At 38.6% G+C, this 22,192-nt stretch overlaps 1 protein-coding gene across 1 annotated transcript in view; it reads right to left on the bottom strand.

Annotated features, from left to right (window-relative positions):
* KIRREL1 (kirre like nephrin family adhesion molecule 1) overlaps positions 1-22,192 on the bottom strand; it is a 344,587-nt gene that overhangs the window by 88,126 nt on the left and 234,269 nt on the right. The gene's annotated exons all lie outside the window — the stretch shown is intronic.

Below are 22,192 nucleotides of genomic sequence, written 5' to 3'. Positions count from 1 at the left end.
ATACACCTCAGCTACTGCAGAACCTCATATTACATCTCAGCTGCTACACAACCTCATAATGCACCTCAGCTGCTACACAACCTCATAATGCACCTCAGCTGCTGTAGAACCTCATAATACACCTCAGCTCCTGCACAACCTCAGAGGACACCTCAGCTGCTGCACAACCTCATAATACATCTCAGCTGCTGCACAACCTCATAATTCACCTCAGCTGCTGCAGAACCTCATAATACACCTCAGCTCCTGCACAACCTCAGAGGACACCTCAGCTGCTGCAGAACCTCATAATACAACTCAGCTGCAGCACAACCTCATAGTACACCTCAGCTGCAGCACAACCTCATAGTACACCTCAGCTGCAGCACAACCTCATAGTACACCTCAGCTGCTGCACAACCTCATAGTACATCTCAGCTGCTGCAGAACATCATACTACATCTCAGCTGCTGCAGAACCTCATAGTACACCTCAGCTGCTACGCAACCTCATAATGCACCTCAGCTGCTGCAGAACCTCATAGTACACCTCAGCTGCTACACAACCTCATAATGCACCTCAGCTGCTGCAGAACCTCATAGTACATCTCAGCTGCTGCACAACCTCATAATACACCTCAGCTGCTACACAACTTCATAATGCACCTCAGCTGCTGCAGAACCTCATAATACACCTCAGCTGCTGCACAACCTCAGAGTACACCTCAGCTGCTGCACAACCTCATAGTACACCTCAGCTGCTGCAGAACCTCATAATACACCTCAGCTGCTGCACAACCCCATAATACACCTCAGCTGCTGCACAACCCCATAATACAACTCAGCTGCTGCACAACCTCATAGTACACCTCAGCTGCTGCTCAACCTCATAATACAACTCAGCTGCTGCACAACCTCATAGTACACCTCAGCTGCTGCACAACCTCATAGTACACCTCAGGTGCCGCACAACCTCATAATACACCTCAGCTGCTGCACAACCTCATAGTACACCTCAGCCGCTGCACAACCTCATAGTACACCTCAGCTGCTGCAGAACCTCATAGTACACCTCAGCTGCTGCACAACCTCAGAGTACACCTCAGCTGCTGCAGAACCTCATAATACACCTCAGCTGCTGCACAACCACATAATACAACTCAGCTGCTGCACAACCTCATAGTACACCTCAGCTGCTGCTCAACCTCATAATACAACTCAGCTGCTGCAGAGCCTCATAGTACACCTCAGGTGCTGCACAACCACATAATACAACTCAGCTGCTGCACAACCTCATAGTACACCTCAGGTGCCGCACAACCTCATAATACAACTCAGCTGCTGCAGAGCCTCATAGTACACCTCAGCTGCTGCACAACCACATAATACAACTCAGCTGCTGCACAACCTCATAGTACACCTCAGGTGCCGCACAACCTCATAATACAACTCAGCTGCTGCAGAGCCTGATAGTACACCTCAGCTGCTGCACAACCTCATAGTACACCTCAGCTGCTGCACAACCTCATAGTACACCTCAGCTGCTGCACAACCTCATAGTACACCTCAGGTGCCGCACAACCTCATAATACACCTCAGCTGCTGCACAACCTCATAGTACACCTCAGGTGCCGCACAACCTCATAATACACCTCAGCTGCCGCAGAACCTCATAGTACACCTCAGCTGCTGCACAACCTCATAATACACCTTAGCTGCTACAGAACCTCATAATACACCTCAGCTGCTGTAGAACCTCATAATACACCTTAGCTGCTGCACAACCTCATAGTACACCTCAGCTGCTGCACAACCTCATAGTACACCTCAGGTGCCGCACAACCTCATAATACACCTCAGCTGCCGCAGAACCTCATAGTACACCTCAGCTGCTGCACAACCTCATAGTACACCTCAGGTGCCGCACAACCTCATAATACACCTCAGCTGCTGCAGAACCTCATAGTACACCTCAGCTGCTGCAGAACCTCAGAATACACCTCAGCTGCTGCACAACCTCATAGTACACCTCAGCTGCTGCAGATCCTCATAGTACACCTCAGCTGCTGCACAACCTCATAATACACCTCAGCTGCCGCAGAACCTCATAGTACACCTCAGCTGCTGCAGAACCTCAGAATACACCTCAGCTGCTGCACAACCTCATAGTACACCTCAGCTGCTGCAGATCCTCATAGTATACCTTAGCTGCTGCAGAACCTCATAACACACCTCAGCTGCTGCACAACCTCATAGTACACCTCAGCTGCTGCAGAACCTCACAATACACCTCAGCAGCTGCACAACCTCATAACACACCTCAGCTGCTGCAGAACCTCATAGTACACCTCAGCTGCTGCAGAACCTCATAGTACACCTCAGCTGCTGGGGATGGATTCTGTACAAGATCAGTCTCCTTCCCCCTCTGGCAGCTGACAATATAGTCCCTTTTTATTTTCCCTGCAGGAGTTTTCTCAGCCATATTATGTTACTCCAGAGGCTCTGCTTCTTTCCTGACAAGCAGGCAGAACACTATATTTACGGAGGACTATGTGGGGCCCATTATACTGTATGGATGACTATGTGTGGCCCATTATACTGTGTGGAGGACTATGTGGGGCTATTATACTGTATGGAGGAATATGTGGGGCCCATTATTCTGTATGGAGCACTGTGTTGGGCCCATTATTCTGTATGAAGGACTATTATTATACTTTATGGAGGACTATGTGGTGCCCATTATACTGTATGGAGGACTATGTGGGGCCATTATACTATATGGAGGACTATGTGGGGCCCATTATACTGTATGGAGGACTATGTGGTGCATTATTCTGTATGGAGGACTGTGTGGGGCCCATTATTGTGTATGGAGGACTATGTGGGGCCATTATACTGTATGGAGGACTATGAGGGGCCCATTATACTGTATGGAGGACTATGTGGGACCATTATACTGTATGGAGGACTATGTGGGGCCATTATACTGTATGGAGGACTATGTGGGGCCATTATACTGTATGGAGGACTATGAGGGGCCCATTATACTGTATGGAGGAATATGTGGTGCCATTATACTGTAAGGAGGACTATGTGGGGCCCATTATACTGTATGGAGGACTATGAGGGGCCCATTATACTGTATGGAGGACTATGTGGGACCATTATACTGTATGGAGGACTATGAGGGGCCCATTATACTGTATGGATGACTATGTGGGGCCATTATTCTGTATGAATGAATATGTGTGGCCCATTATACTGTGTGGAGGACTATGTGGGGCCATTATACTGTATGGAGGACTATGTGGTGCCCATTATACTGTATGGAGGACTATGTGGGCCCATTATACTGTATGGAGGACTATGTGGGGCCATTATTCTGTATGGATGACTATGTGAGGCCCATTATTCTGTATGGAGGACTATGAGGGGCCCATTATACTGTATGGAGGACTATGTGGTGCCCATTATACTGTATGGAGGACTATGTGGGGCCATTATTCTGTATGGAGGACTATGTGGTGCCCATTATACTGTATGGAGGACTATGTGGTGCCCATTATACTGTATGGAGGACTATGTGGGCCCATTATACTGTATGGAGGACTATGTGGTGCCCATTATACTGTATGGAGGACTATGTGGGCCCATTATACTGTATGGAGGACTATGTGGGGCCATTATTCTGTATGGATGACTATGTGAGGCCCATTATTCTGTATGGATGACTATGTGGGGCCCATTATTCTGTATGGGGGACTATGAGGGTCCCATTATACTGTATGGAGGACTATGTGGGGCCATTATTCTGTATGGAGTACTATGTGGGTCCATTATACTGTATGGAGGACTATGTGGGGTCCATTATACTGTATGGAGGACTATGTGGGGCCCATTATACTGTATGGAGGACTATGTGGGGCCATTATTCTGTATGGAGGACTATGTAGGGCCATTATACTGTATGGAGGACTATGTGGGGCCATTATTCTGTATGAAGGAATATGTGTGGCCCATTATACTGTGTGGAGGACTATGTGGGGCCATTATACTGTATGGAGGACTATGTGGGGCCATTATTCTGTATGAAGGAATATGTGTGGCCCATTATACTGTGTGGAGGACTATGTGGGGCCATTATACTGTATGGAGCACTGTGTGGGGACAATTATACTGTATGGAGGACTATGTAGGGCCATTATTCTGTATGAAGGAATATGTGTGGCCCATTATACTGTGTGGAGGACTATGTGGGGCCATTATACTGTATGGAGCACTGTGTGGGGACAATTATACTGTATGGAGGACTATGTAGGGCCATTATTCTGTATGAAGGAATATGTGTGGCCCATTATACTGTGTGGAGGGCTGTGTGGGGATCACACTTGGGGCATCATACTGTGTTGGGGTCACTATACTTTGCAGGGAAGTTGTTGAGGGGGGTACAGTAGAGTGATTATAGTATGCATGTGGAGTGTACTGTGGGAGTATCCTATTGTGTTTGGGGGCCACTTTTGTTGGCATCATACTTTATGGGGGTAATTAAAGGGAATTCTAGGGGCTTCAATAGGAGGAAAATTACTGTAAAGGGCTGTAAAGTTGTGAGATATGCTCTTCTGTGACCCCACTGAATATTCCTTCTTTTTTGGAGGGGGCAGGGCCCAATTAGAACTTTTCCTATGGGACTCTATGATTTCTATGTAAGCCCCTGTCCGCGAGGAAATACCCAATGCTCCGGTCTTGTGGTCTGTCTCTTAAGATTTAATAATTAAAGTGTACTTAGTTTGTGGGACAACCCCTTTAAGTTTGTTTCCATATTAGAGGATTAGGAAAAACTTACTTTCTCAATTGTACACATTATTTTTAATAAATATCAAAGTCGGGCGGCGACTTTGTCCAAGATTTCTATTGGCTGTAGGGAGAGTGACTGAGCATGTGCGACCATACGCACTTATTAAGTGGTCACCAGGTGGCGCCATACTATGTATTTAAAAAACTAACAAACCATAAAAAACATTTTAAAAGGGTTGTGGTACGACATTGACACAGACTCGAGGAGCATTCAGAGTTCTCCTTTAACTGTGGAGAAAGTAAGGAAAGTCCTTGAATGTGATGAGGCTTCGCCATAAATAAAAAATGAAATGATGAGGAGAAGGGGATGTAGAGGATATGGAGAGCGGGAGGGGGATCGATGGGGAGAGGAAAGGGTTTATTAGACAAAGGGCTAGCCGGAGAATGAGCGCCAGCACCAGGGAAGGCAGAGAGGCATCAACACTCAGACTGTGTAGGTTCTGTCTCCCCGTATTTATCAAATGAAGCTCTGATTAAACCCTAGGGCTCCAAACTCCAATCTCTCTCTCTCCTCTCGCTATTAAACTCAAGGTTCAAAGAAAAGCCTTTTATTCATGTCGACAGCTTTCAGATGGAACTAAATCTCTCTGTGCTATACTCTTTTTTTTATTTTTTATAGTCTCTCCTCTTTCCTCTCTCTCGCTAGAAATTGTAAGCTTTTTTTTCCTAAATCTATTTATATAGATTGAAAAAAGGTCATTTTATATATATATAAATCTTTTTCAAAAAGTGCAAAGTAGTTTACATCTTTCAATTAGGAAAAAAATAGGGATCTGTAGTGGGAGTACAGGCTGGTGACATCATCCAGACTCCTGTGATGTCACCGGCTTTTATGTAGTGGAAGCACAGGCTGGTGACATCATCCAGACTCCTGTGATGTCACCGGCTTTTATGTAGTGGAAGCACAGGCTGGTGACATCATCCAGACTCCTGTGATGTCACCGGCTTTTATGTAGTGGAAGCACAGGCTGGTGACATCATCCCGACTCCTGTGATGTCACCGGCTTTTATGTAGTGGAAGCACAGGCTGGTGACATCATCCCGACTCCTGTGATGTCACCGGCTTTTATGTAGTGGAAGTACAGGCTGGTGACATCATCCAGACTCCTGTGATGTCACCGGCTTTTATGTAGTGGAAGCACAGGCTGGTGACATCATCCCGACTCCTGTGATGTCACCGGCTTTTATGTAGTGGAAGCACAGGCTGGTGACATCATCCCGACTCCTGTGATGTCACCGGCTTTTATGTAGTGGAAACACAGGCTGGTGACATCATCCAGACTCCTGTGATGTCACCGGCTTTTATGTAGTGGAAACACAGGCTGGTGACATCATCCAGACTCCTGTGATGTCACCGGGTTCTATGTAGAAGAAGTACAGGCTGGTGACATCATACAGACTCCTGTGATGTCACTGGATTTTATGTAGTGGAAGCACAGGCTGGTGACATCATCCAGACTCCTGTGATGTCACCGGCTTCTCTGTCTTGGAAGTACGTGCTGGTGACATCATCCAGACTCCTGTGATATCACCGGCTTCTCAGTCTTGGAAGTACGGGTGGGTGACATCATCCAGACTCCTGTGATGTCACCAGCTTCTATGTAGTGAAAGTACAGTTCCATGTAGTGGAAGTACAGGCTGGTGACATCATCATTGCTCCTGTGATGTCACTGGCTTTAACTAAATTTACACATACCACTGGAAATTTGGAGACCACCCAGAATAATCGGTTGGGTTTCTGTCACACTAGACTTTCCCCATATACTTCCATGCGACCCAACATCTAAAGATTGACAATGAGGTCACGATGTACGTGACGTAAACATAACCTTTTGGGCTTTTGGTAGCAGATCACTCTTGAATTTGCCCCTATAGACTTCAATGAAATTGGGGTCAGTGGGGTCCTGCTGCAATTGCAACATGTTGGGTTTTGGGTTGTGGTTCACACTCAACTTTGACGCTATTCACAACTTGTAATTGTATTTTTAAATCTAATGATAGCTGCTGGGGTCAAGGTATGGCCCCTTAACGTCACCAACAATCCAACAAGTTGTTGGGGTCTTTCCCCCCACAGACTATAGCCATTTAATAGTGTTTTTTTTTTGCTGCTCTGCTTCTGTTCCCTGTTATCAGACATTTTGAATTATGTTCTTTCACCCTTTCCTGATGCATGACTCTAAAGAACGTCACATGTCAGATGGGGGTGTACGGAGCAAGCGCTGGATCTAAGCCTGCTCCATACCGGGCAGGTGTCGGATGCGCTATACAGCCAGCACTCGCCTCTAACAGGGGCGGATGGCGCTAGCTTTGATTGCCGATGTTTCACCACTTACAGTGGGTATGGAAAGTATTCAGACCCCTTTACATTTTTCACTCTTTGTTTCATTGCAGCCATTTGGTAAATTCTAAAAAGTTCATTTTTTTCTCATTAAAGTACACTCTGCCCCCATCTTGACTGAAAAAAACAGAAATGTGGAAATTTATGCAAATTTATTAAAAAAGAAAAACTGAAATATCACATGGTCATAAGTATTCAGACCCTTTGCTCAGTATTGAGTAGAAGCCCCCTTTTGAGCTAGTACAGCCATGAGTCTTCTTGGGAATGATGCAACAAGTTTTTCACACCTGGATTTGGGGTTCCTCTGCCATTCTTCCTGGCAGATCCTCTCCAGTTCCATCAGGTTGGATGGTGAATGTTGGTGGACAGCCATTTTCAGGTCTCTCCAGAGATGCTCAATTGGGTTTAGGTCAGGGCTCTGGCTGGGCCAGTCAAGAATGGTCACAGAGTTGTTCTGAAGCCACTCCTTGCTATTTTAGCTGTGTGCTTAGGGTCATTGTCTTGTTGGAAGGTGAACCTTCGGCCAAGTCTGAGGTCCAGAGCACTCTGGAAGAGGTTTTCATCCAGGATATCTCTGTACTTGGCCGCATTCATGTTTCCTTCAATTGCAACCATTTGTCCTGTCCCTGCAGCTGAAAAACACCCCCATAGCATGATGCTGCCACCACCATGTTTCACTGTTGGGATTGTATTGGGCAGGTGATGAGCAGTGCTTGGTTTTCTCCACACATACTGCTTAGAATTATCACCAAAAAGTTCTATCTTCGTCTCATCAGACCAGAGAATCTTATTTCTCATAGTCTGGGAGTCCTTCATGTGTTTTTGAGCAAACTCTATGCGGGCTTTCATGTCTTGCACTGAGACTGCCATAAAGGCCCGACTGGTGGAGGGCTGCAGTGATAGTTGACTTTATGGAACTTTCTCCCATCTCCCTACTGCATCTTTGGAGCTCAGACACAGTGATCTTGCGGTTCTTCTTTACCTCTCTCACCAAGGCTCTTCTCCCACGATTGCTCAGTTTGGCTGGATGGCCAGGTCTAGGAAGACTTCTGGTGGTCCCAAACTTCTTCCATTTAAGGATTATAGAGGCCACTGTGACCTTAGGAACCTTGAGTAAAGCAAAAATTCTTTTGTAACCTTGGCCAGATCTGTGCCTTGCCACAATTCTGTCTCTGAGCTCCTTGGGCAGTTCCTTTGAGCTCATGATTCTCATTTGGTCTGACATGCACTGTGAGCTGTGAGGTCTTATATAGACAGGTGTGTGCCTTTCCAAATCAAGTCCTATCAGTTTAATTAAACACAGCTGGACTCCAATGAAGGAGTAGAACTATCTCAAGAAGGATCACAAGGAAATGGACAGCATGTGACTTAAATATGAGTGTCTGAGCAACGGGTCTGAATACTTATGACCATGTGATATTTCAGTTTTTCTTTTTTAATAAACTTGCAAAAATTTCTTCATTTCTGTTTTTTTCAGTCAAGATGGGGTGCAGAGTGTACTTTAATGAGAAAAAAATGAACTTTTTAGAATTTACCAAATGGCTGCAATGAAACAAAGAGTGACAAATGTAAAGGGGTCTGAACACTCTCCGTACCCCCGGTATATGTCGCCATGATTCTAAAATAAAGAAATCCAAATTTTAAAAATAATCTATACATATTTAGTAACCGTTGTGTCCATAAAAGTCCGATCTATCAAAGTGTAAAATTATTTAATCCGTATGGTAAAAAAAAAAATCAGAGGCCACAGAATTCCCGTATGGATATGTTGTCAGTAAAAATGAAAAGTTATGGATCTTGGAAGAAAAGGAGATAAAAAGAAAGAACAAAAAAAAAGAAAAAATTGCAGCGAAGGGAAAAAATTCTTTCGTTTATGACCCGTATCGCCATCGCTGAGACCCCCTCCCCATAGACACCGAGGTTCTGTACATTATATACCGGGCCTGGCTGGTATTAGTGGGTTTTATACAGTATATGCTGTCATTTATTACATCACATCCATTTTCTTGATATTTCTACTAAAAAAAAATATATAAAATATTTAATGAAAATCCGCTACCAGCCACTTCACATAGTATTTGCGCACTGAGCTGTTTGCTCTAGTACTTTGCCATTTACTGCCGGCTGCTTCAAGCTTGTTAATCAAGCGCTGTCCCCGTTCTAAGCAAATCGTTAGCCAGATTTACGTCAACGGGCATGGCTTTTTCAAGCAGAAAACAGAGGAAAGAAGAAAACATATATATACAACCGAAGTAACGATGAGCACATCTGCAAGCTCCGCTCCACTCATCATCATCCTGTGCGACGGACCCAAAAATGATGCACGAGATCAGCTCTCCAACTGAAAAGCAGCCGCCGCCGACTAACAATTTCCAGCAGCTCGGACCTTTCTGGAAAATAATGGTTAAATGAGAAGCCCTGAATGGGAAAATATAGAAGCGTACGGCTACTAATTATCTGGACTGAAGAGCTTATGTGCTGACCAGACCTCCGGGGAAATCACAGTTCTGGAGGCATTAATGTAAAAAAAAGTGCTGCAGACAACACTATTAGTGTATATGGCAAGTATCCGCCACAGCAAACACAGATTTTTTTAATATAACAGCAAGTGTGAGGCCCATATATCATACTGGACACTTGTACCAGACATATATTCTCTCGTCCTATTGTTTCTCTGGTGACAATGGTATTGTGTATACATGAGAGGGAGACGACTGATTTCCTCTAGATGTTTACAATGTATACATACTATAATACCTACCTTACGTACAAAAAAACTTTAATACTGCCCCTATGTACCAGAATATAAAAACTATAATACTGCCCCCTATGTACCAGAATATAAATACTATAATACTGCTCCAATGTACAAGAATATAACTACTATAATACTGCCCTCTATATACAAGAATATAACTACTATAATACTGCCCCTATGTACAAGAATATAACTACTATAATACTGCCCCCTATGTACAAGAATATAACTACTATAATACTGCCCCTATGTACAAGAATATAACTACTATAATACTGCCCCCTATGTACAAGAATATAACTACTATAATACTGCCCTCTATATACAAGAATATAACTACTATAATACTGCCCCTATGTACAAGAATATAACTACTATAATACTGCTCCTATGTACAAGAATATAACTACTATAATACTGCCCCCTATGTACAAGAATATAACTACTATGATACTGCCCCTATGTACCAGAATATAAATACTATAATACTGCTCCTATGTACAAGAATATAACTACTATAATACTGCCCTCTATATACAAGAATATAACTACTATAATACTGCCCTCTATATACAAGAATATAACTACTATAATACTGCCCCCTATGTACAAGAATATAACTACTATAATACTGCCCCTATGTACAAGAATATAACTACTATAATACTGCCTCCTATGTACAAGAATATAACTACTATAATACTGCCCCCTATGTACAAGAATATAACTACTATAATACTGCCCCCTATGTACAAAAAAACTTTAATACTGCCCCTATGTACCAGAATATAAATACTATAATACTGCCCCCTATGTACCAGAATATAAATACTATAATACTGCTCCTATGTACAAGAATATAACTACTATAATACTGCCCCCTATGTACAAGAATATAACTACTATAATACTGCCCTCTATATACAAGAATATAACTACTATAATACTGCCCCTATGTACAAGAATATAACTACTATAATACTGCTCCTATGTACAAGAATATAACTACTATAATACTGCCCCCTATGTACAAGAATATAACTACTATGATACTGCCCCTATGTACCAGAATATAAATACTATAATACTGCTCCTATGTACAAGAATATAACTACTATAATACTGCCCTCTATATACAAGAATATAACTACTATAATACTGCCCTCTATATACAAGAATATAACTACTATAATACTGCCCCCTATGTACAAGAATATAACTACTATAATACTGCCCCTATGTACAAGAATATAACTACTATAATACTGCCTCCTATGTACAAGAATATAACTACTATAATACTGCCCCCTATGTACAAGAATATAACTACTATAATACTGCCCCCTATGTACAAAAAAACTTTAATACTGCCCCTATGTACCAGAATATAAATACTATAATACTGCCCCCTATGTACCAGAATATAAATACTATAATACTGCTCCTATGTACAAGAATATAACTACTATAATACTGCCCTCTATATACAAGAATATAACTACTATAATACTGCCCTCTATATACAAGAATATAACTACTATAATACTGCCCCTATGTACAAGAATATAACTACTATAATACTGCCCCCTATGTACAAGAATATAACTACTATAATACTGCCCTCTATATACAAGAATATAACTACTATAATACTGCCCCTATGTACAAGAATATAACTACTATAATACTGCTCCTATGTACAAGAATATAACTACTATAATACTGCCCCCTATGTACAAGAATATAACTACTATGATACTGCCCCTATGTACCAGAATATAAATACTATAATACTGCTCCTATGTACAAGAATATAACTACTATAATACTGCCCTCTATATACAAGAATATAACTACTATAATACTGCCCTCTATATACAAGAATATAACTACTATAATACTGCCCCCTATGTACAAGAATATAACTACTATAATACTGCCCCTATGTACAAGAATATAACTACTATAATACTGCCTCCTATGTACAAGAATATAACTACTATAATACTGCCCCCTATGTACAAGAATATAACTACTATAATACTGCCCCCTATGTACAAAAAAACTTTAATACTGCCCCTATGTACCAGAATATAAATACTATAATACTGCCCCCTATGTACCAGAATATAAATACTATAATACTGCTCCTATGTACAAGAATATAACTACTATAATACTGCCCTCTATATACAAGAATATAACTACTATAATACTGCCCTCTATATACAAGAATATAACTACTATAATACTGCCCCCTATGTACAAGAATATAACTACTATAATACTGCCCCTATGTACAAGAATATAACTACTATAATACTGCCTCCTATGTACAAGAATATAACTACTATAATACTGCCCCCTATGTACAAGAATATAACTACTATAATACTGCCCCCTATGTACAAAAAAACTTTAATACTGCCCCTATGTACCAGAATATAAATACTATAATACTGCCCCCTATGTACCAGAATATAAATACTATAATACTGCTCCTATGTACAAGAATATAACTACTATAATACTGCCCCCTATGTAAAAGAATATAACTACTATAATACTGCTCCTATGTACAAGAATATAACTACTATAATACTGCTCCTATGTACAAGAATATAACTACTATAATACTGCCCCTATGTACAAGAATATAACTACTATAATACAGCTCCTATGTACAAGAATATAACTACTATAATACTGCCCCTATGTCCAAGAATATAACTACTATAATACTGCTCCTATGTACAAGAATATAACTACTATAATACTGCTCCTATGTACAAGAATATAACTACTATAATACTGCCCCTATGTACAAGAATATAACTACTATAATACAGCTCCTATGTACAAGAATATAACTACTATAATACTGCCAGCTATGTACAAGAATGTAACTACTATAATACTGCCCCCTATGCACAAGAATATAACTACTATAATACTGCCCCCTATGTACAAGAATATCACTACTATAATACTGCCACCTATGTACAAGAATAAAACTACTATAATACTGCCAGCTATGTACAAGAATATAGTCATATGAAAAAGTTTGGGCACCCCTATTAATCTTAAGCTTAATGTTCTATAAAAATTGGTGTTTTTGCAACAGCTATTTCAGTTTGATATATGTAATAACTGTTGGATACAGTAATGTTTCTGCCTTGAAATGAGGTTTATTGTACTAACAGAAAATGTGCAATCTGCATTCAAACAAAATTTGACAGGTGCATAAGTATGGGCACCTCACCAGAAAAGTGACATTAATATTTACTAGATCCTCCTTTTGCAAAAATAACAGCCTCTAGTCGCTTCCTGTAGCTTTTAATGAGTTCCTGGATCCTGGATGAAGGTATTTTTGACCATTCCTCTTTACAAAACAATTCCAGTTCAGTTAAGTTTGATGGTCGCCGAGCATGGACAGCCCTCTTCAAATGATCCCACAGATGTTCAATGATATTCAGGTCTGGGGACTGGGATGGCCATTCCAGAACATTGTAGTTGTTCCTCTGCATGAATGCCTGAGTAGATTTGGAGCGGTGTTTTGGATCATTGTCTTGCTGAAAGATCCATCCACTTTGTAACTTCAACTTTATCACTGATTCTTGAACATTATTGTCAAGAATCTGCTGATACTGAGTGGAATCCATGCGTCCCTCAACTTTAACAAGATTCCCAGTGCCAGCATTGACCACACAGCCCCAAAGCATGATGGAACCTCCACCAAATTTTACTGTGGGTAGCAAGTGTTTTTCTTGGAATGCTGTGTTTTTTTGCCACCATGCATAACGCCTTTTTGTATGACCAAATAACTCAATCTTGATTTCATCAGTCCACAGGACCTTCTTCCAAAAAGAAATTGGCTTCTCCAAATGTGCTTTTGCATACCTCAGCCAACTCTGTTTGTGGCGTGCTTGCAGAAACGGCTTCTTTCGCATCACTCTCCCATACAGCTTCTCCTTGTGCAAAGTGCCTTGTATAGTTGACCGATGCACAGTGACACCATCTGCAGCAAGTTGATGCTGCAGCTCTCTGGAGGTGGTCTGAGGATTGTCCTTGACTGATCTCACCATTCTTCTTCTCTGCCTTTCTGATGTTTTTCTTGGCCTGCCACTTCTGGCCTTAACAAGAACTGTCCCTGTGTTCTTCCATTTCCTTACTATGTTCCTCACAGTGGAAACTGACAGGTTAAATCTCTGAGACAGCTTTTTGTATGCTTCCCCTGAACAACTATGTTGAATAATCTTTGTTTTCAGATCATTTGACAGTTGTTTTGAGGAGCACATGATGCCACTCTTCAGAGGAGATTCAAACAGGAGAACAACTTGCAAGTGGCCACTTTAAGTAGCTTTTCTCATGATTGCATACACCTGGCTATAAAGTTCAAAGCTCCATGAGGTTACAAAACCAAAAAAAGGGCTTTAGTAAATCAGTAAAAAGTAGGTAGGAGTATTTAAAACAAGAAAATGATAAGGGTGCCCATACTTATGCACCTTTCAAATTTTGTTTGAATGCAGATTGCACATTTTCTGTTAGTACAATAAACCTCATTTCAAGGCAGAAACATTACTGTGTCCAACAGTTATTACATAGATCAAACTGAAATAGCTGTTGCAAAAACACCAATTTTTATAAAACATTAAGCTTAAGATTAATAGGGGTGCCCAAACTTTTTCATATGACTGTAACTACTATAATACTGCCCCCTATGTACAAGAATATAACTACTATAATACTGCCCCCTATGTACAAGAATATAACTACTATGATACTGCTCCTATGTACAAGAATATAACTACTATAATACTGCCCCTATGTACAAGAATATAACTACTATAATACTGCCCCTATGTACAAGAATATAACTACTATAATACTGCCAGCTATGTACAAGAATATAACTACTATAATACTGCCCCCTATGTACAAGAATATAACTACTATAATACTGCCCCTATATACAAGAATATAACTGCTATAATACTGCCCCTATGTACAAGAATATAACTACTATAATACTGCTCCTATGTGCAAGAATATAACTACTATAATACTGCCCCCTATGTACAAGGATATAACTACTATAATACTGCCCCTATGTACAAGAATATAACTACTGTAATACTGCTCCTATGTGCAAGAATATAACTACTATAATACTGCCCCTATGTACAAGAATATAACTTCTATAATACTGCTCCTATGTGCAAGAATATAACTACTATAATACTGCTCCTATGTGCAAGAATATAACTACTATAATACTGCTCCTATGTACAAGAATATAACTACTATAATACTGCCCCCTATGTACAAGAATATAACTACTATAATACTGCCCTCTATGTGCAAGGCTATAGCTACTATAATACTGCTCCTATCTACAAGAATATAACCACTATAATACTGCTCCTATGTACAAGAATATAACTACTATAATACTGCTCCTATGTACAAGAATATAACTACTATAATACTGCTCCTATGTACAAGAATATAACTACTATAATACTGCCCCTATGTACAAGAATATAACTACTATAATACTGCTCCTATGTACAAGAATATAACTACTATAATACTGCTCCTATGTACAAGAATATAACTACTATAATACTGCCCCTATGTACAAGAATATAACTACTATAATACTGCTCCTATGTGCAAGAATATAACTACTATAATACTGCCCCCTATGTACAAGAATATAACTACTATAATACTGCTCCTATGTACAAGAATATAACTACTATAATACTGCCCCTATGTACAAGAATATACCTACTATAATACTGCCCCTATGTACAAGAATATAACTACTATAATACTGCCAGCTATGTACAAGAATATAACTACTATAATACTGCCCCCTATGTACAAGAATATAACTACTATAATACTGCCCCCTATGTACAAGAATATAACTATTATAATACTGCTCCTATGTACAAGAATATAATTACTATATTACTGCCCCTATGTACAAGCATATAACTACAATACTGCCCCTATGTACAAGAATATAACTACTATAATACTGCCCCCTATGTACAAGAATATAACTATTATAATACTGCTCCTATGTACAAGAATATAACTACTATAATACTGCCCCTATGTACAAGCATATAACTACTATAATACTGCCCCTATGTACAAGAATATAACTACTATAATACTGCCCCTATGTACAAGAATATAACTACTATAATACTGCCCCCTATGTACAAGCATATAACTACTATAATACTGCTCCTATGTACAAGAATATAACTACTATAATACTGCCCCTATGTACAAGAATATAACTACTATAATACTGCCCTCTATGTGCAAGGCTATAGCTACTATAATACTGCTCCTATCTACAAGAATATAACTACTATAATACTGCTCCTATGTACAAGAATATAACTACTATAATACTGCCCCTATGTACAAGAATATAACTACTATAATACTGCCCCTATGTACAAGAATATAACTACTATAATACTGCCCCTATGTACAAGAATATAACTACTATAATACTGCCCCTATGTACAAGAATATAACTACTATAATACTGCTCCTATGTGCAAGAATATAACTACTATAATACTGCTCCTATGTGCAAGAATATAACTACTATAATACTGCCCCCTATGTACAAGAATATAACTACTATAATACTGCTCCTATGTACAAGAATATAACTACTATAATACTGCCCCCTATGTACAAGAATATAACTACTATAATACTGCTCTCTATGTACAAGGCTATAGCTACTATAATACTGCTCCTATGTACAAGAATATAACTACTATAATACTGCTCCTATGTGCAAGAATATAACTACTATAATACTGCTCCTATGTACAAGAATATAACTACTATAATACTGCCCCCTATGTACAAGAATATAACTACTATAATACTGCCCTCTAGGTACAAGGCTATAGCTACTATAATACTGCTCCTATGTACAAGAATATAACTACTATAATACTGCCCCCTATGTACAAGAATATAACTACTATAATACTGCCCTCTATGTACAAGGCTATAGCTACTATAATACTGCTCCTATGTACAAGAATACAACTACTATAATACTGCTCCTATGTACAAGAATATAACTACTATAATACTGCTCCTATGTACAAGAATATAACTACTATAATACTGCTCCTATGTGCAAGAATATAACTACTATAATACTGCTCCTATGTACAAGAATATAACTACTATAATACTGCCCCCTATGTACAAGAATATAACTACTATAATACTGCTCCTATGTACAAGAATATAACTACTATAATACTGCCCCTATGTACAAGAATATAACTACTATAATACTGCTCCTATGTACAAGAATATAACTACTATAATACTGCCCCCTATGTACAAGAATATAACTACTATAATACTGCTCCTATGTACAAGAATATAACTACTATAATACTGCTCCTATGTACAAGAATATAACTACTATAATACTGCCCCCTATGTACAAGAATATAACTACTATAATACTGCCCTCTATGTACAAGGCTATAGCTACTATAATACTGCTCCTATGTACAAGAATACAACTACTATAATACTGCTCCTATGTACAAGAATATAACTACTATAATACTGCTCCTATGTACAAGAATATAACTACTATAATACTGCTCCTATGTACAAGAATATAACTACTATAATACTGCTCCTATGGGCAAGAATATAACTACTATAATACTGCTCCTATGTGCAAGAATATAACTACTATAATACTGCCCCCTATGTACAAGAATATAACTACTATAATACTGCTCCTATGTACAAGAATATAACTGCTATAATACTGCCCCCTATGTACAAGAATATAACTACTATAATACTGCCCTCTATGTACAAGGCTATAGCTACTATAATACTGCTCCTATGTACAAGAATATAACTACTATAATACTGCTCCTATGTGCAAGAATATAACTACTATAATACTGCTCCTATGTACAAGAATATAACTACTATAATACTGCCCCCTATGTACAAGAATATAACTACTATAATATTGCTCCTATGTACAAGAATATAACTACTATAATACTGCTCCTATGTACAAGAATATAACTACTATAATACTGCCCCTATGTATTAGAATATAACTACTATAATACTGCCCCTATGTACAAGAATATAACTACTATAATACTGCTCCTATGTACAAGAATATAACTACTATAATACTGCTCCTATGTACAAGAATATAACTACTATAATACTGCTCCTATGTGCAAGAATATAACTACTATAATACTGCCCCCTATGTACAAGAATATAACTACTATAATACTACCTCTATGTACAAGGCTATAGCTACTATAATACTGCACCCTATGTACAAGAATATAACTACTATAATACTGCTCCTATGTACAAGAATATAACTACTATAATACTGCCCCTATGTACAAGAATATAACTACTATAATACTACCTCTATGTACAAGAATATAACTACTATAATACTGCTCCTATGTACAAGAATATAACTACTATAATACTGCTCCTATGTGCAAGAATAACTACTATAATACTGCTCCTATGTGCAAGAATATAACTACTATAATACTGCCCCCTATGTACAAGAATATAACTACAATAATACTGCTCCTATGTACAAGAATATAACTACTATAATACTGCCCTCTATGTACAAGAATATAACTACTATAATACTGCTCCTATGTACAAGAATATAACTACTATAATACTGCCCTCTATGTACAAGAATATAACTACTATAATACTGCTCCTATGTACAAGAATATAACTACCATAATACTGCTCCTATGTACAAGAATATAACTACTATAATATTGCTCCTATGTACAAGAATATAACTACTAGAATACTGCTCCTATGTACAAGAATATAACTACTATAATACTGCTCCTATGTACAAGAATATAACTACTATAATACTGCTCCTATGTACAAGAATATAACTACTATAATACTGCTCCTATGTGCAAGAATATAACTACTATAATACTGCCCCCTATGTACAAGAATATAACTACTATAATACTAACTCTATGTACAAGGCTATAGCTACTATAATACTGCACCCTATGTACAAGAATATAACTACTATAATACTGCTCCTATGTACAAGAATATAACTACTATAATACTGCCCCTATGTACAAGAATATAACTACTATAATACTACCTCTATGTACAAGAATATAACTACTATAATACTGCTCCTATGTGCAAGAATATAACTACTATAATACTGCTCCTATGTACAAGAATATAACTACTATAATACTGCTCCTATGTGCAAGAATATAACTACTATAATACTGCCCCCTATGTACAAGAATATAACTACTATAATACTGCTCCTATGTACAAGAATATAACTACTATAATACTGCCCCCTATGTACAAGAATATAACTACTATAATACTGCCCTCTATGCACAAGGCTATAGCTACTATAATACTGCTCCTATGTACAAGAATATAACTACTATAATACTGCTCCTATGTGCAAGAATATAACTACTATAATACTGCTCCTATGTACAAGAATATAACTACTATAATACTGCCCCCTATGTACAAGAATATAACTACTATAATACTGCTCCTATGTACAAGAATAAAACTACTATAATACTGCCCCTATGTACAAGAATATAACTACTATAATACTGCTCCTATGTACAAGAATATAACTACTATAATACTGCTCCTATGTGCAAGAATAACTACTATAATACTGCTCCTATGTGCAAGAATATAACTACTATAATACTGCCCCCTATGTACAAGAATATAACTACTATAATACTGCTCCTATGTACAAGAATATAACTACTATAATACTGCCCCCTATGTACAAGAATATAACTACTATAATACTGCCCTCTATGTACAAGGCTATAGCTACTATAATACTGCTCCTATGTACAAGAATATAACTACTATAATACTGCCCTCTATGTACAAGAATATAACTACTATAATACTGCTCCTATGTACAAGAATATAACTACTATAATACTGCTCCTATGTACAAGAATATAACTACTATAATACTGCTCCTATGTGCAAGAATATAACTACTATAATACTGCCCCCTATGTACAAGAATATAACTACTATAATACTACCTCTATGTACAAGGCTATAGCTACTATAATACTGCACCCTATGTACAAGAATATAACTACTATAATACTGCTCCTATGTACAAGAATATAACTACTATAATACTGCTCATATGTATAAGAATATAACTACTATAATACTGCCCCTATGTACAAGAATATAACTACTATAATACTGTCCCCTATGTATAAGAATATAACTACTATAATACTGCCCCTATGTACAAGAATATAACTACTATAATACTACCTCTATGTACAAGAATATAACTACTATAATACTGCCCCTATGTACAAGAATATAACTACTATAATACTACCTCCTATGTACAAGAATATAACTACTATAATACTGCTCCTATGTACAGGAATATAACTACTATAATACTACCCCTATGTACAAGAATATAACTACTATAATACTGCTCCTATGTATAAGAATATAACTACTATAATACTGCCCCTATGTACAAGAATATAACTACTATAATACTGTCCCCTATGTATAAGAATATAACTACTATAATACTGCCCCTATGTACAAGAATATAACTACTATAATACTACCTCTATGTACAAGAATATAACTACTATAATACTACCCCCTATGTACAAGAATATAACTACTATAATACTGCTCCTATGTACAAGAATATAACTACTATAATACTGCTCCTATGTACATGAATATAACTACTATAATACTGCTCCTATGTACAAGAATATAACTACTATAATACTGCCCCTATGTACAAGAATATAACTACTATAATACTACCTCTATGTACAAGGCAGTCCTGAAGAAAGACAAATAGCAGATTCGCTATCAGTTTAGGCATAATTGTCCCAGTGTGAAACGCGTTGGCGGCACAGAGAAGGGGTTAAAGTGTAAGGAATATGGAGGGGTCCTTGTTTTTCTCTTTCATCACCTGAACGACGCTCTCAGACTGGTGAATACAAGAAAATATTGCAATTATAGCATCCAGCGAGCGAGCAAGGGCAGCGCATAACTTGTGCTGAGAACAGTGTGCGGAGCCTGACATTTCGTCCTTAATAAAATGTGCCGCTGGGCTGGTGTAAAGTTGTCCCAATTACACCAGAAAATGTGCCTTTTTTATCTTTCCCAGGCATCAGAAAGCACATTTATTATACCAAGAGAGGAAGTCAGGCAAGGTTACTGGAGGAAGAAGTGTATTGCGCTGGCTGGTTCCCTCCTTGTATCTACTCACTATATTTAACCCTATAGGCGAGCACCTGCATAATACATAATTACGTCCTGTAATGTCTTTGCAGGTTGCATTTAATTATTGCGTGTAAGAGCGGCAATAAGTGCAAATTATTGTAAATTTTCCACTTGGGAAATGAAAGGCTGGCAGCCTGTGATTTGCAAGGAGATTACGTTCTAGCAAGCTGCGCTCATCTATGACTGACGGGCCTCGCTTCCTCCTCTTTCTCCGCCATTGCTCTAGATCCGTAGGAAAAAATGTTGAAATCACATCTCAGTTTATAACATTTTGGACATTTCAAATGTAAAAAACAACACCTGATTCTCTTGGAAACTGGCTGAGACGACCTGTAGAGTTTTGAGTCTTTGGTATTTTACAGTGTTTACCTGTTGCGGTATTCATTTTTCCATCATGGTTTTAAAGGGTTATACCCATCTTCATGAATAGGTATAGTTGGATAGTGCATGTAAATACAAACAATTTTTATAATTTACTGCTTATTGAAATGTTCACCCCTTCTTGAGATATTAAGACTTTTCTTTTGTTCACAGCTCATTGCCATGGAGACCGACCACCGCTGCTAGACAGCAGAACATGCTCAGTGTTTACAAACTCTTTTCTATCGAGCTTGCTACTATTCTTAAGCTGGACAGGATTGCTAGAGCGCATTGTTACATACTAATTTTGGCCAGCTGCATCATAGTGCTTTACCAGATAGACAGCAGCGGTGGTCGGTCTCCCAGGCAACGAGTTGTAAACAAAAAGAAAAATGTTAATATCTCAAATACGACTAAGAATTTTAGCAAGCAATAAATGGCAAAAATGCTTGTTTTTACCAGCACTGACAATATCTATCTATGAAG

This window comes from Phyllobates terribilis, unplaced genomic scaffold (assembly GCF_046119375.1).
Source record: "Phyllobates terribilis strain yellow unplaced genomic scaffold, ASM4611937v1 Scaffold_7__3_contigs__length_470593459, whole genome shotgun sequence".
NCBI lineage: Eukaryota > Metazoa > Chordata > Amphibia > Anura > Dendrobatidae > Phyllobates > Phyllobates terribilis.
Note: the sequence above shows the minus strand (reverse complement) of the source record. Positions and strands in the feature narration are given on the sequence as shown.